General features: G+C 30.9%; 1 protein-coding gene across 6 annotated transcripts in view; it reads right to left on the reverse strand.

Annotated features, from left to right (window-relative positions):
- The window catches only part of LOC134695414 (uncharacterized), a 66,986-nt gene that overhangs the window by 18,340 nt on the left and 33,161 nt on the right, over positions 1 to 15,485 (reverse strand). The window contains exon 1 of one of the 6 annotated variants that reach the window (XM_063556656.1): positions 8,246 to 8,314. The exons of the other annotated variants lie outside the window; for them this stretch is intronic. The gene's annotated coding sequence lies outside the window, so the exon portion shown is untranslated. Of the gene's footprint in view, positions 1 to 8,245; positions 8,315 to 15,485 lie in introns of those variants that run through there. 6 annotated transcript variants of the gene reach the window in all.

Below are 15,485 nucleotides of genomic sequence, written 5' to 3' on the forward strand. Positions count from 1 at the left end.
TTATGCATTTTTTCGGAAAAATGGCATTAGATGTATTTATTACATTGATGATTCTCTTGTTATGGATCAGAATTTAGAAAGTTGTATTGTAAATACAGAAAAAATGGTGCAGAAGCTTGATGAACTTGGTTTCAGAATTAATTATAAGAAGTCTGTCCTTATTCCTTCAAAACGCATTGTTTTCTTTGGTCTCATTATTGATACTGAGTTATTTAAGATTTTTCTGACAGATGAGAAATTGAATAAAATTATCTCCCTTGGGAAAACTATTCTTCAACAGAAGTGTGTTACTGTAAGATGCTTTGCATCATTTATTGGTCTTGTGGTACATGCTTTTAATGCAGTATCTGTGGGACCACTTCATTACTGAAACATGGAGAGAAATAAAGTGGGAGCACTGAATAGTTGTCATGGTGATTTTGACTCAAAAATTTTTATCACACAAGAGTCAAGAACTGAAATCTTTTGGTGGGTTAACAATTTAAGATCTGAGAATGGAAAACTGATAAGACCCATACAAATTAACTTTTGGATTGAAACAGACGCTTCATTAGAAGGTTGGAGAACTAATTTTGAAGGACAATTTGCTGGTGGTAGATGGAGCTTGTCAGAACGCTCTTTTCATATAAACTTCTTAGAATTGTTGGCTATATTTTTCTCTTTAAGAGCATTTTTTAGTCACAAAGAGTCATGCCATATTGGTATACGATCAGACAATACTACTGCAGTAGCTTATATTAATGAAATGGGAGGCATGGCCTCATTGTCACTTGACAGGCTTGCTGCAGAGATTTGGGCTTGGTGTTCAGAAAGAGATATTTTTATCACAGCTCAGTATATTCCTGGAATAGAAAATTTTGATGCTGATCATATGTCTAGAAATTTTACAGATTCCACAGAGTGGCAATTGAAAGTAGAAATATTTGATAGAATTTGTAAACATTTCTTTGTTCCAAACGTTGATTTGTTTGCTTCACGTTTGAATTTTCAGGTCCCTAGATTTGCATCATGGTCATTTGACCCACAAGCTACTTATGTTGATGCTTTTACTATTTCATGGTCTAATTTTAGACCATATATTTTCCCACCTTTTACTTTGTTGGGGAAAATTTTAATGAAAATTTTAAGTGACAAGGTTGAGAAGGCTATTTTGATTATTCCATTTTGGCCTGCACAAAGTTGGTTTTCTTTACTAATACCAATGTTAATTTCTTTGCCAGTTAGACTGCCTCAACACAAAGATTTAGTAATGATGCCGCATACAGGAGAATGCCATCCATTAAGGAAGAGACTAAGTTTAACCGTGTGTATTGTATCCGGAAATCGTTACTTGATAGAGGATTTTCAGAATCATCTGCAGATGTCATCATTGCATCTTGGAGACCTTCTACAATCAAGCAATACCAATATTCTTGGAGAAAATTCGTTATTTGGTGTGTTCAAAGGAAAACCAATTATTTTCGACCATCTGAAAAGGATGTAATAGATTATTTAAATTTTTTGAAAAACAGTAACTTTTCATATTCAGTGTTAAATACTACTCGGTCAATGTTGACACAGACTTTATCCTTTTTTGGAGTAGAGGTTACTAAATTTGTTTTTGTTGAACGTATGTTGAAAGGTTGCTTTAACCTGAATCCGCCAAGAGCAAGATACTCTTTCACTTGGGATGTAAATTTAGTACTTTCGTTCTTGAGTTCTTTATATCCATTGGAGGATTTAACATTGAAATATTTGACTTTTAAACTTGTAGCTTTAGTTGCTTTGACCACAGCTGCTAGAGCACAATCTATATCAGCACTAGATTTAAATTTTATGTCTTTTAGTCAAAGACAAGGGATTATAGTGTTTCATATACAGGAACTTTTGAAAACTACTAGACCTGGTTTTAGTCTGCCTAATGTGGTGTTTAAGCGTTTTGTTAAACCAGAACTTTGCGTGGTGAAGACATTGATTAATTATGTTTTACGTACAAGAGATGTCAGGAAGACTTCTAGTTTATTCATTTCTTATGCAACTTTTCGTAAAGTTTCTACTTCTACGTTATCTAGATGGTTAAAAACCGTGTTACTTTTAGCGGGCATAGATATTAACATTTTCAAGGCACATTCATTTAGAGGTGCCTCTACTTCAGCTGCGTTAGCTTCTGGATGTTCTGTGAAAGACATTATGGCAACAGCTAATTGGACATGTGCTAATACATTTTATAAGTTTTATAACAGAGAATTTAATGATATTGGCAATACAGACTTTGCTTCTGCAGTTATTAATGCTTGATCTTGTATTTGTTTAAGCTTTATTAAATGTTGCATTTGTATGCTTTTGTTTTTAGTTTGTGTCTACACTTTAAACAAGCTAATTCATTACTTGAGACCGAAGGCGAAATATGAATAAGAATGTTCCTTCATCCAAGCATATCTTGGATGTGCAGGATGAAGGTCATTCTTAGAATATGAGCCTGAGGCTCGAAAGTAATTAATTCCCACCCTAGGGATTATGAGTTAGACCCACCCTTTTCTTATGGGTTTTTTGGTCGACACAAACTTGCTTTAAATTATGACGAGTTATTATGGAACAGGTGCTTATATACTAGGGTCAAGGTCACTGGCTATCTATAGTCCGATGGCTATAGTTCGTTTCTTTAAACAGAGATATTACATGTTAACTTCATCCCTCATAGAGAAGTTAAGCTAATTCATTACTTTCGAGCCTCAGGCTCATATTCTAAGAATGACCTTCATCCTGCACATCCAAGATATGCTTGGATGAAGGAACATTATTATGATGTTATAACATTAATTTTATCTAAACTTAGATTATCAGAGATTATAAAACTCTTTTCATCTTTTTAATTATAAATGACACATTATAATCTCTTTAATCTGGTCAAGCCTGTTGTCCTGAGTGTTAATGTCTCCATTGACCATTGTTAAATGACCATTGACCATTATAAAATGTTAATTTCTAAAATAAATAAATAATTCAGGATTTTTACACATTTACTCCACTACAAACTTTAGTTTTTGATTATAAATGACACATTTAATCTGGTCAAGCCTGTTGTCAAGAGTGTTAATGTCTCAATTGACCATTAGAAAATGTTAATTTCTAAAATAAATAAATAAATAAATAAATCAGGATTTTTACACATTTACTTCACAACAAACTTTTGTTTTGCCCCTAGGCAATCACTGAATAATGATAAATAATTGAATAACAATGTGAATTTGATTTGTAACACTCTGAATAGATTAGATTGTAGATTGCTTTTATTAAAATTCTTACTCTTTTATGTGGCAATTTGATAATTACAACAAGAGGTTCCACAATTATTTTTTTTTAAGTTTACAAAATGCATTATATAGTACGTGTCTCATTAGTCAAGTTTAGCTGGGTACCAATGTACTATTCTATATCTGTACATGTAATAATGCAGGTATTGGGGATTACTCAGGGCAGATATCCATTATTTTTGGAGATGTAATTGAATATGTTGAAAAGAGGCTTTCAACCTTTCAAGTTTAAAAACTAATTAACACAAAAAGATGAAATCAAAATATGATTTAATATGGAATACTTATTCATTTGTTAATACAGAGCTTCAATAATGATTTCAGAGACGATAACACTTTAGGGGAGTCTGCTTAGAACTTATAAACTTTATAAACGATTTTGCCTCGAAAACAACTGTTTATCCGGAAATCCAATTTTCTTGGTAATCTGATATTATGCAGTTCAAGTATTGTAAAAAATAAAATCAATTCATTGCATTTCTTAATAAATTCACCCACACTCTAATGGACTTTTGCAATGTTACTGCTCTTAAAAGGGCAGATTTTATGATTTATGCATGTGATTTATTCTATGTTTGGTTTCTTTTAACAACTGTTACATAACTGATATTTGAAACTGTAAAAATAATCACTTAAATAAGAATGAACAATTATACAGAGAATGGGTCCAGATGCACTCAGATGAAGCTTTATTCTCTCATACATTATAACCAACCAATTTCATAACTTTTACAAAAAAATCATAAAAAAGTAACAAGTCAAGCTCAATTTAAACCTTTGTTTAAAATAATTATGTTCAATGGAATAAATGTTTACAAAATTTATGGAAAATCCCAGTCCAATATCTCCTCAAGCATAATAACTGATAAGCTAATGAAATCAACAATGCGAAACTGACAAGCTGTGCAAATCATAACATCAATATTGTTAAATCAATCATAACTTTTCTCCTTGTTTATCATTCCTAACTTTACGATTATTTAGGTTTTTTATATTCATCTTTTGAGTATATGCTTATTAATAATCATTATTTATAGCAAAAAAGTCAGCAAGCTAATGAATTGTAAAAATTGATAAAGGGTAAATATGGAATATCAATGAGACAGCAATGCACAAACCAAAAGACATCTGAATAGATATAGGAAGATGTGGTGTGGTGTGAGTGCTAGCTTAGAATAGTAACATATTCCAGCGTGCCATCACCACCACTTATTGCAAAATAAGTTACTAAAATATAAATAGGAGAATATGAGACAACTCTCCATCCAAATAACAATTTATAAAAGTAAATCATTATAGGCCAATGTACGGCCTTATGGAGCCTATTAAAGTCTGTGCTTTTTTTAAGGGGGAGGGTGTTTGGCAGATTTTGCAAAGCAACTTTGATTTCTTTATCTTTAATCTACATGAACAACAAATGAATAATCTTTTATAATGTACTCAAACATATACATGACAATTGTTTTTTCTTAATTCATGTGTTTATAAATAGTAAAAAAAGTTTTAAAGTAAATCATTTTGAGTTATCTTGTTTCTTTAAATATACATGTATTTCCCAAACAGATGGGAACCATTAAACACACCACTGACCTTAACAAGAGTTCACTGAACAATCATAACAGTTCCGATCATATTATTGTTGCATCCACTAGCTAAGAATAATTGGTACAAAATAATTCTTTTTTGTCAGTATATCATAACAAAAACCCCATCTCCACCTAACCAAGAGATCACTGAACAATCATAACATTCAAATTTACAATGCATCCACTACCTAAGAATAATTCTTTTTTGTCAGTATATCTAAACACATACCTCTTTCTCAACAGAACTTAATTACTATATATATTATACATGTTTTGGAGTAGGAGTCCCGCATGAGGACAAAAGAACATTTTTTTGTATAATTACATGATCAATTATACTTGGGGATAAGATACTATCAGTCTTTATCAAAACTCATTATTAAAAATGTCAGCTAGTTCACATTTTTCTCCGATTATATCTTGGATCTGTACACACCTGTGTTGTCCTTCAGGTAGGTATATACATCAGGTAAAACAGGGCACGAGGCCAATCACAACACCTAGTCATATTTTATGTCTAACATAACAAAGTGACTCGATCCTCTTGTCAATGATAATACACATTATGTCCTTTGTCAACCTGCTTCAACAACAGGGACAAAACAAAAAATGGAAATTTGTCATGACAGTGAACTTTGTAACTTAAGGCTGTGATATAGCTGTCATAAATTTTATAATTTTTTTATATAAATATTTTTCTAATTTATAAGGTCATATAAACAGTTACTTCCCTTTTAGTTGGGACTTTCTATACTACAGTTGTAGCCTTTCACTTAGGATATTTTTTACAGACTTTAATTCTCATGAAGTTGCACACTTGTACTAAAACGTAATCTCTAAGTTCAGCAAGAGTAACTCCCCCTTTTCTGGAATTTTCATATGACGTTGAGCAATTATACAAATACTGAATCTCCAGTTCAGTAAGGGTTACTTCTCCTTTTCAGAAATATTCAAAATGAGTATTAAACATGTGGTGTTGACAATCTAATTAAAATTAAATCCTTTAATTGCTCCTGTTCTGATATGTCGCGTGACAAATTTTTAATTAGATTGGTGGTGTTGAACAATTTAGACAAAAGACTGAATCACAAGTTCAGTAAGAGTTATATCCCTTTTTTCAGGTATTTTCAGAGGAATTTATAGCACAAACACACAGTTTATAAAGGGCATTCAAACAATAACCAATTTGATTGTAATAGGTTGTATATTATCGATATGACATATTTCAAAATTCAAAAACAAATATTTAGGTTATACATAAATTGTATTGGTATTTCAAATATGACAGAGTCCTTTCAAGATGAGAAAACCAATATCAAAATAGGACCAAAATAAAAATTATGTAATTTGAACTGAGAAAATCTATTTTCTGTTACCTAGCATTATTGATTATAAGTATTGTATAACTTTCAAAGATAAATATAAAGATCACCAGAGATAATTGTGTAAACAAAACTACATTCTGTAAATGAAAAATTGTTACAAAACTAAATGATAATTGTTAAACCTAAATATAAATGTTACAAAACTAATGGCCATTTTTTATTTTTTTTATAATTTCATAAACTTAAAATTTTGGGATTTTCTTTTCTCTCTAATCATAAATAGTTTTTTTGTTGTTTTTGCTTAAAAATATTCATTTAATTTTTCATTTATTAAACTTCCTTACCTACATCATACTGTTTATTTAGCCTGGTCAGATCATCTTGTTGACCAGCTGTTATGACATTGAAACAGATTTGACCAGACAACATCATGTTTCATCATTAGGTTTATAAACAATGTCATAATGATTAGACCACAGTACGTAGTACATACAGCAGAGAAAGGGTTGGGTATACTATTATGATGATATTAAAGCTCTAAATATAAATAAGAAGATATGTGGTATAAAAAAAGAAGATGTGGTATGATTGCCAATGAGACAACTATCTACAAAAGACCAAATGACACAGGCATTAACAACTATAGGTCACTGTACGGCTTTCAACAATGAGCAAACGCCCATACTGCACAGTCAGCTATAAAAGTCTCTGATAAGACAATGTAAAACAATTCAAACGAGAAAACTAACGGCCTTATTTATGTAAAAAAATAAAATAAAAAATTATTGCCAAAGAGACATTACTCCACAAAAGAGACCAAATGACACAGAATTTACCATGTGACCTGCTCCCAAATTTCTATTTTCATTTTTCAGTGAAGTCAAAACCCTTATTCGATTTTTTTAAAAACATTTATTCTTAGTATGATCAAGCTGGAGTGACTTATAACATCATACTAAACTAACCGTCATCAAAATCTTGAATCAGATTTAGAGGGTTTTTCAGGGGCCTAGGCCCCCCCCCCCCTTTTGTGGGAAAAATTTGGTTGCTTATATAGGGAATCACTGTGAAGCATGACTTAGACAGTCAGTGGGCCACCTCTAATGAAAATTTCTGGATCTGCCACTGAAAGATGACTTAACTTCAACTATCTTAAATTACCTTTTCATACTGTTATATGACGAATATAAGAACATTATAGATCTTGTATGTAATTTGTCAATCTTTTCCTTGACATCTTTTTTGTTCCTACTTTGACAGTTAACATAGTATGTCAAATAACATTTTGACCATCCAATCAAACTTAACTTGTAAACTGTCAAACAACTATGTTGTGATTTTTTGTTCTTTTTCCACATCAAAAAGGTTGATAAAAACATAATATATGTGCAACAGTATAAATAATGAGAATTAAAGTAACACCACAATTATAAGTGATTATCAGACCACATTTTAAACCAATCAAATGCTGAATTAATTGATTACTAGTTTAATATTATTTACCATGCATTGGCAGATCCAAGTGGAGGAGTTTGAGGGAGGTCTTGGGGTTAGAACTTAGATGCCCCCCCCCCCCCCCCTTCCTTTTGCTATTAAATTTTGTGAACATTTCAGGGTTTCAAAATAACATTAATTAAATTAAAGGAATAAGAATTTGCAAGTTTACTTTCAACATTAACAATTGATCAAGACTATTATAAAAGTTCTACGGTATATTTAAAGCATTTGTATAATAAGACATTAATTCTTGGTTTAATTTAGTTCTTAATCTTCTTCAATATCCATCTTTATCTACAAAAAAACTTATCTCAGCCATTGTTTCAATAATATGATCGTAAGCAACTTCAGAAATCCTCTTTCAAGGTGAACATATTATACATTTTTTAAGCAAGTACTGTAATAATTTTTTACACATATATTTTTTGTCTTCAAGTGGCTCATTGCAGGAAGCTGTTTCATTATACTTTAAATCCTTCATTTTTCTTTTATTTTCATTGAATAACATTGATGAGAAATTAAATAACAAAAGAAAATTCCTCACCTCAGTATGAATGTAATTCCCAAACAAAAATGTAATGAGTTATCTCCCCTTATAGTATTTGATAGATTGCCATACATGTTAATTACCGCAATAAATAAACAAGCTCAGGTAAAAATGAAAGCGCACTAATCATCTCTGTGTTGACAATAACAATTTAATGATTTTGTAGGTGATTACGATAACTACGTTTGATAAAAGTAAAACCGGTTTTATGGTGGACTAAATTATTGAATCAATGTAATATTCTCTTGTACTATTTGAAGTGCAATAAGCACGGGGACACTTATCATGAGTTATAAATCTGAGCAATTGACATGTATTGGTGCAAAAGATTTGAAGGAGAAACTTAATCGTAAATCAATGAATGTATAATTTGTTGGAATTGGAAGGTGAAACAAGCTTGTATCAGTAAATGTCCTAAAAATCATCAAAAGAGAATCTTAATCCCAAATCAATGAATGTATAATTTGTTGGAATTGGAAGGTGAAACAAGCTTGTATCAGTAAATGTCCTAAAAATCATCAAAAGAGAATCTTAATCCCAAATCAATGAATGTATAATTTGTTGCAGTTGAATGAAGAAACTAAGATTATAGCCACATATGTGTGCATAAATCTCCTAGAAAATCATTGTATTTGATTAATTTCACATGATCAATTATTATCCATCATCTTGCAAATTTTCACAAAACAATTTTCCTTTTAAAGGGCATGAGCCCCCTTTTGTGAAAAAAAATTGCTTGATTTTATCACTGAAGCATGACTACGAGAGAGCCTTCCATATTAAAAGTTCTGGATTTGCTTCTGCTTATAACTATATACTATTCTACTAGCAACAAAGGGAAAATTTATCTAAATCTTTAACTGAATACACAAGGACAAGAGGATGGACATACCCCTTTTACAAAATTTTAATATGATCTTATTAAATAATGGCTTCAAATTGTAAATATAGTATATAGTAATTAAATATTCCCTTTATCAGATTATTCTATAAGGTGTGAATACATACATTATCAATATTTGACATAGACTGTCATCTTACATTGTACCTTGATAACATTACATGAATAATGCATAATTAAACTTGTATTATCAAATTATATTTATATATGGTTATTCTAAAATCAATACATGTCAACATAGATCTTAAACAGGCCATAGTTAGTTAATTATTTCATTATTCTTTCATTTATAATAGCATTTTTTTAAAATTTAAGTTGACCTATGATTTAAAACTAATGTGTTGAGTATTATGTCAATGAGACAGCAGACCAACAATACAAATAACAGGATAACTAGTCTTCAATAGTACTATAATGATACAGTGTGTCTGGTGAAAAGACCACTTTCGAGGTCATCCATCCCCGGAAAAAAATAGTCAATTATGCACGCCTTTGTGACTTCATTTACCAGATAGAGGGGGTCACCTGTATTCCTGCCTTCTTAGTGATCGTCATTAGCAGGATAAACTAGAAATAATAGGTGTTTTGTAGACCTGTACTTAATCACAATTCCCTAATGACAGCAGTGCTTATAAGTGTCAATTATGAGAATTCCATTTGCGTATAATTCGTACAATATAGTTTTTTAGTTTTCCCACCACTCGCTCAACATTGGAACGGAAGAGACAACGCACCTAAGTGTTTTCTGATATTCTATCGTTAGCACATTTAATTTACCAATGTGACTGAATTTGTCTGTTTTTAAGATTTTTTAATTTTTGCATGCATTTTTATCATTGTGAATTTTTAAGAATAAACAATAATGCAAATTTAACAGCGATTTCAGAAAATGGTGCTTACGAAGAAAATTTATCATTCATTATAACACTTTTTTTTCATGCGAAACCTTATATAATCCAGTCCCAATTTTCTCAATAAAATAAACACCACAAAAAATCTTCACAGAAAAGCTTTCAGACTAAATTACTTATATAATACATGTTAACATACTTTTAAAATCAAAGTAATAATTAAATAATCTAGGTGAAATATTTCACACATTTTAAAAGAAAAATACCTCACCTCTACATGTCATAAAGACCTTTACCAAAATAAAATCCTTCTAATATTTGATACTTAAAGCAAATATGTAAACGCCTTGGATATTTACCCAATATAAACTTTATTATATGTGGCTTTTGTCTAGGAACAAATATTGTCAACAACGTTCTATATCCATACAAATCAAATCAATTTCCTTATTTGATAATACATTTTCCATTAAGTCTTGAATAAATTCTTTAATTCAATTTCCATTGAAAAACATCAACACTGATCCAAACAATATATTATACAATTTTTATATATAAATATATAGAAGAAAGTAAGATCATAGGCCACAACTATGGTCTTATTTTATGCATACAACTGCATAATGCATAATCAAATATTCGTAAATGTGCACATGTTCAGTTACTTTATGACACTATTGATCAGAGTGCTTAGGCACGAACAATTTATTTTTGGAGGGGCTTATAATATATGAAAAAGAAAATGTGGTATCATATTGCCAATGAGACAACTCAGAGAAACCAAATGACACAGAAATTAACAGGTATAAGTCACCATACAGCCTTCAGACAAATGTAAATGACAACAATATCTTCTGATTGTTGTAAACGGGGGATGGTATTGGAAAAAGGGGAAATAAAACATCAATTTCAGTATGTACAAAAAATTTAAAAAAAGACTTATATTTACAAAGTACAGTGATGTGATACTTTTAAGATTCAACAAAGAAACATGTGAAATAACGAATTGAAAATATGTTACACGAAAATAAACCTTATAATCCATGGCAGCTCTTCTGCATGAAGAGCAATAATATATTTAACCAGCTCTCATAAATGTAGACCAAAAATTGACGAGGCTTATGACACATATATATATAATACACAATAATGAAAAATATAATTGTATTTATCCATTGACCTTTCAGGCATTAGGATTTTTTTATTTGTACACATAACTCCTTTATCATTTACAGTACAAAGGGACCATTTTGTTATCCAGCCAAAACCCCAAAATACTTTTTATTTATTCCTTTTAATTTCACTTCAAGGTTTAATTCACACAAAAATCTAGAATGTTCAACATCAAAGATTTCTATTATAAATGTTCAAAGCTTATATAAATCCTATTTGCTTGAATAACATCATCTCATAGCCTTTTAAGTGAATATTTTTAATTCTCAAGTACATTTTTTGTTAATACCATCATTTAATTTTAAGAGTAAGGAAAGAGATTTAAAATAACTTATGTCTATATGTAATATACTATAACCACAATTTACGCTGCCTCTTGGATTTAAAAGAAAATTAAATGATAGTATTTCTTGTGATAAATAATTTTTAAATTGAATTTTATATCCATATTAGAAATTCATGTTTACTAAGTCAAAGTCGTCTTATTGTTCCTATCTGATAAGAGAATCACATTTCATGGATTATAAGATAATACTAACCATCCCTTAGGCCATATCATAATTATCATATTACTCACTCATTCTATTCATAGGTTATTAGAGATATCTTCATTGGTCAAGTTTTTAAATTTTCACTTTTAACTTATTTTTTTTTAAAGCTGTGCAGTACTGTAAATGAAATGTGATACAATACTGTGTCACTCTTTTCACCAAATATCTAACAATTAAAAATTATCATCAGTTATACTTAAAACAGTGGCAGGTCCAGGGGGAGAGTTCCAAGGGAATTGGAACCCCCCCTTTTTTTTTTTACGATCAATGCATTTGAATGGGGACATATAGTTGGAACTACCCCCCCCCCTTTTTTTAAATGGCTGGATCCTACCTGTGAAATGTGCTTATAGCATAAAGGATTTTTGTGAAAAGAAATGCAGGATTAGAAAGGTAATAATTCTGAATGACTGTAATATTTTTTCTGTCTATGCAGAAATAACATAAAAAAATTGATACACACTGAATAAAGCGCGTAGCGGGTTATTTAACAGTGCTACAGTGCACCACATTTTTTATGTTATTTCGAATAGACAGAAAAAATATTACAGTCATTTCTTATAATTTAATTCTAAATTCCATTTTAAACCGAAGAAAACCATGAAAAACCAGATATGACGTCACGGTCACATTTCTTAATTATATCTATGGGCACATAACACAATAACTTCAGCCAATCAGAAGACGCGTTACATCCCAAATTAAATTATTGCTGCCTAGGATGAACTTACAATCCAGTCTGTATACCCCAACCTTTAATCTGTTCAGATGATGTAAAAGTTGTGAATAAAAAGAGACAACAAGTTGCTTTCTTTAAAAAAGAAATGCAATCGTAAACCTAAATGCTTGTTTGGCATTATATATATATTAGATAATTGTTTAATAAAGATGTATTGTCTTATATTACTTTTGTTGTGCAGAAGAATTAGAAACTGACATTGCCAGTTTACTTAATGTAATACCGGCACCACACATCAACGTATAGATCCGACGTACGTCGGCCGAGGTAAAAAAAATCATGCACGCTACCAATTATACGCTAGTAATTTTGATGCATTCAACCTGTCAATCATATCTGCATGGTGTGCACAACTAGCTTACAGCGTGTATTGGGTGTGCGTGAAGCGTACCTAAGCGTTTCTCATAGTCTTTGTACATTCCCAACTGCAGGTCTGTCTATATGTGAATGTTTGTCAATAAGTCTGTCACATTCGCCCGTCTGTTTACATGTTTACCAGTCCGTCTGTGTCCACTGGTTCGTCTACATGTTCACGAGCTTTGAAATAGCTTTCGGTAAGTGCGATTATTTCAGTGATTTGTGTCTATTGTTTTTATGTAAGTGATTATTGTGCACCGTACCCATATTTTTAGGGACGCGAATATTTTACAGTTTTTTCTTGCGATGTGATGTCCTTAAGGTTTGGTTCATTTGTGAGGGTTGGGTTTATGGCCACCACATTCTTTATGTGCCAATGTACATTATAAAAGCCAGGAACATGTAGTACAGTGGTTGTTGTTCATAATTCATGTCGGTCAAGTTTTTTTCGTAAATTATTTTGTTATCAATAACGCTGTTTAGTTTTGTTTGATTTTGATTTTTGTTTTTAAATCTTAATGGTCGGGGCATTTAATAGCAGACAAAATAGTGTTTTTTTCATTTTTGGAGGCCGCTCGGTGGCCTTTAAAGACTTACTATCACGTCATTGTAACTCTGGTTGGTACTTGTATTATTAGTGCTGGACCATGGTCGATCCTATGCACCTTTGATGTAGTTTCACGCGTATCGGACTTCTTCTCCTGAATGAAAGCTTTAAGGCGACGAGTATTTTTGTATGCAATGCGCTGGACAAACGCTGGAGCTGAATGAAAGATTTTTTTTTTAAATAATCGTTTTTACATCTATTTGAGGCACGTATTTATGATTATATTTCCATGTCCTTGGTCTATCATAGACGTAAAATTTCAAAAAGTGCTAATACTTTTTTTTAAAGATTTTATCTTTAATTGTCCTCGTTCAATATATTTTATTTTTTCATATTCGATATCTATTTAATTTTATCTTTAATAACCATTTTTTTTTATTGAAGACTTTTAAGTTGCAATATTTCACAAAAAAAAAAAATTAATCATATGCAAGAAAGACTTCCCTTTAATTTCAGTATAAAAAAATAAATAGCTTGCTTTTTACAACATGTACATCTTCACTAAACGTAAAATTTAAAATATAATGCTACTAAAACTCTTTCTAAAGATTTAATTTTTAATTTTTAATTATTCTCGTTCAGAATATAAAGCGCATTGTTTACATGAAATCTTATCTCATATCTAAACACAGCTGGTTACCTCGTTTGACTAATTAAAATACTACGCATGTAGGTTAATATTAGCAGCTTGTAATCGTGTACAAGAAAATATTATATCATAATAAATTTCAGATCATACGTAAAATATCTCTATAGCAACTTCAGATGCTAATGCATATTCAACAGATTAGTAAGCTATTGCGCATGCATTTGAAAGGTGGTCATAGCTATTGCGCATGTATTTGAAAGGTGGGCATAGAAAGAACAGAAGTGTTCCGAATAACAAACGGTGTTCCGAAAGACTACATCACTCGTCCAATATATACTGCGTAAACCCTCAGGGGTTTACGCAATGAAGAATCCTATTTCCCAGAACATGCTAAATAAAGAAAAAGGCTCAGCTATATATGACATACCACAACCTGATGAGCTTCCTCACAAGAATAGACCACACCAAAATCTGATGACCTTTACGGAACTCTTTATCTTTGGGGTTACATAACCAATTAATTCATACCTATACTGCCTATCCAGGCCTGCTATCTATCATATACCATGCATCGCATGTCGTTACTTAATAAATATTCATTAAGTTTGACAATACACAGAAACATTAAACCTGACTCACATAAATGTAATTAATACTGTTAAATCTATTGTTGATAGAGTTTATTTGAAACCAAATTAACAATACTTTGAAAATTTCAGTCTGGAGTTCATGAAATCTTAATCCTCTTAAAAACAGTGATTAATCCAATTAAAAGATCATATATATGTTTGGGTAATCTTTCAATGTATGAAGTAATAATTCAGTTTAATCTAAGAGTAGAACTATTGTGTATTATAGAACCTATCAAAACATTATAAACAACTTATAATCATGGAAAAATGGATTTAAAAAAGGGGGATAGGGTGAAATAAGTTGAACATATATAATGGCAGTCACAGATGCTGAGTTTTTAATATTGAAGGGGGTTTTACGAGAGTAAAAATTTGGCTTATAAGAAGGGCAGTCACTTAATAGTCATGGAATTTTTTTTAAATACTAGTACTAAGCTTGAGTGCTCCGTTTAAATTTAATCTTCTTTTTTTTTCGAGACACGTGCCATTCAGAACTTGACATAGTATAGACATGTCTTCATTGTTGAAGACAATGATGTTGACCTCTAGATGTCTTCTAGTTTTAAATTATGTAATTTGATTGCGGCTGCCTCATTGACATTTGATCTACATCTGGTTTTATTGGTTTATAATGACATTGCACCACAAAGACCTTTTTTTCAGGTAGTTTAATTGCATGATTGCATGCCCCTTACATTTTTCTACAACTGCTGTTAAAATTTCATGTAACATATGGATCAAATGAGCGTAATAAAGGAAGGATGGACAGAGTTTTCTCATCTAAAGTAACTTCTATGTCCCCTCCCCAACTCTTATTTCTCTCCCTTTACTCACTTT

This window comes from Mytilus trossulus, chromosome 13, assembly GCF_036588685.1.
Source record: "Mytilus trossulus isolate FHL-02 chromosome 13, PNRI_Mtr1.1.1.hap1, whole genome shotgun sequence".
NCBI classification, from domain to species: Eukaryota; Metazoa; Mollusca; class Bivalvia; order Mytilida; family Mytilidae; genus Mytilus; species Mytilus trossulus.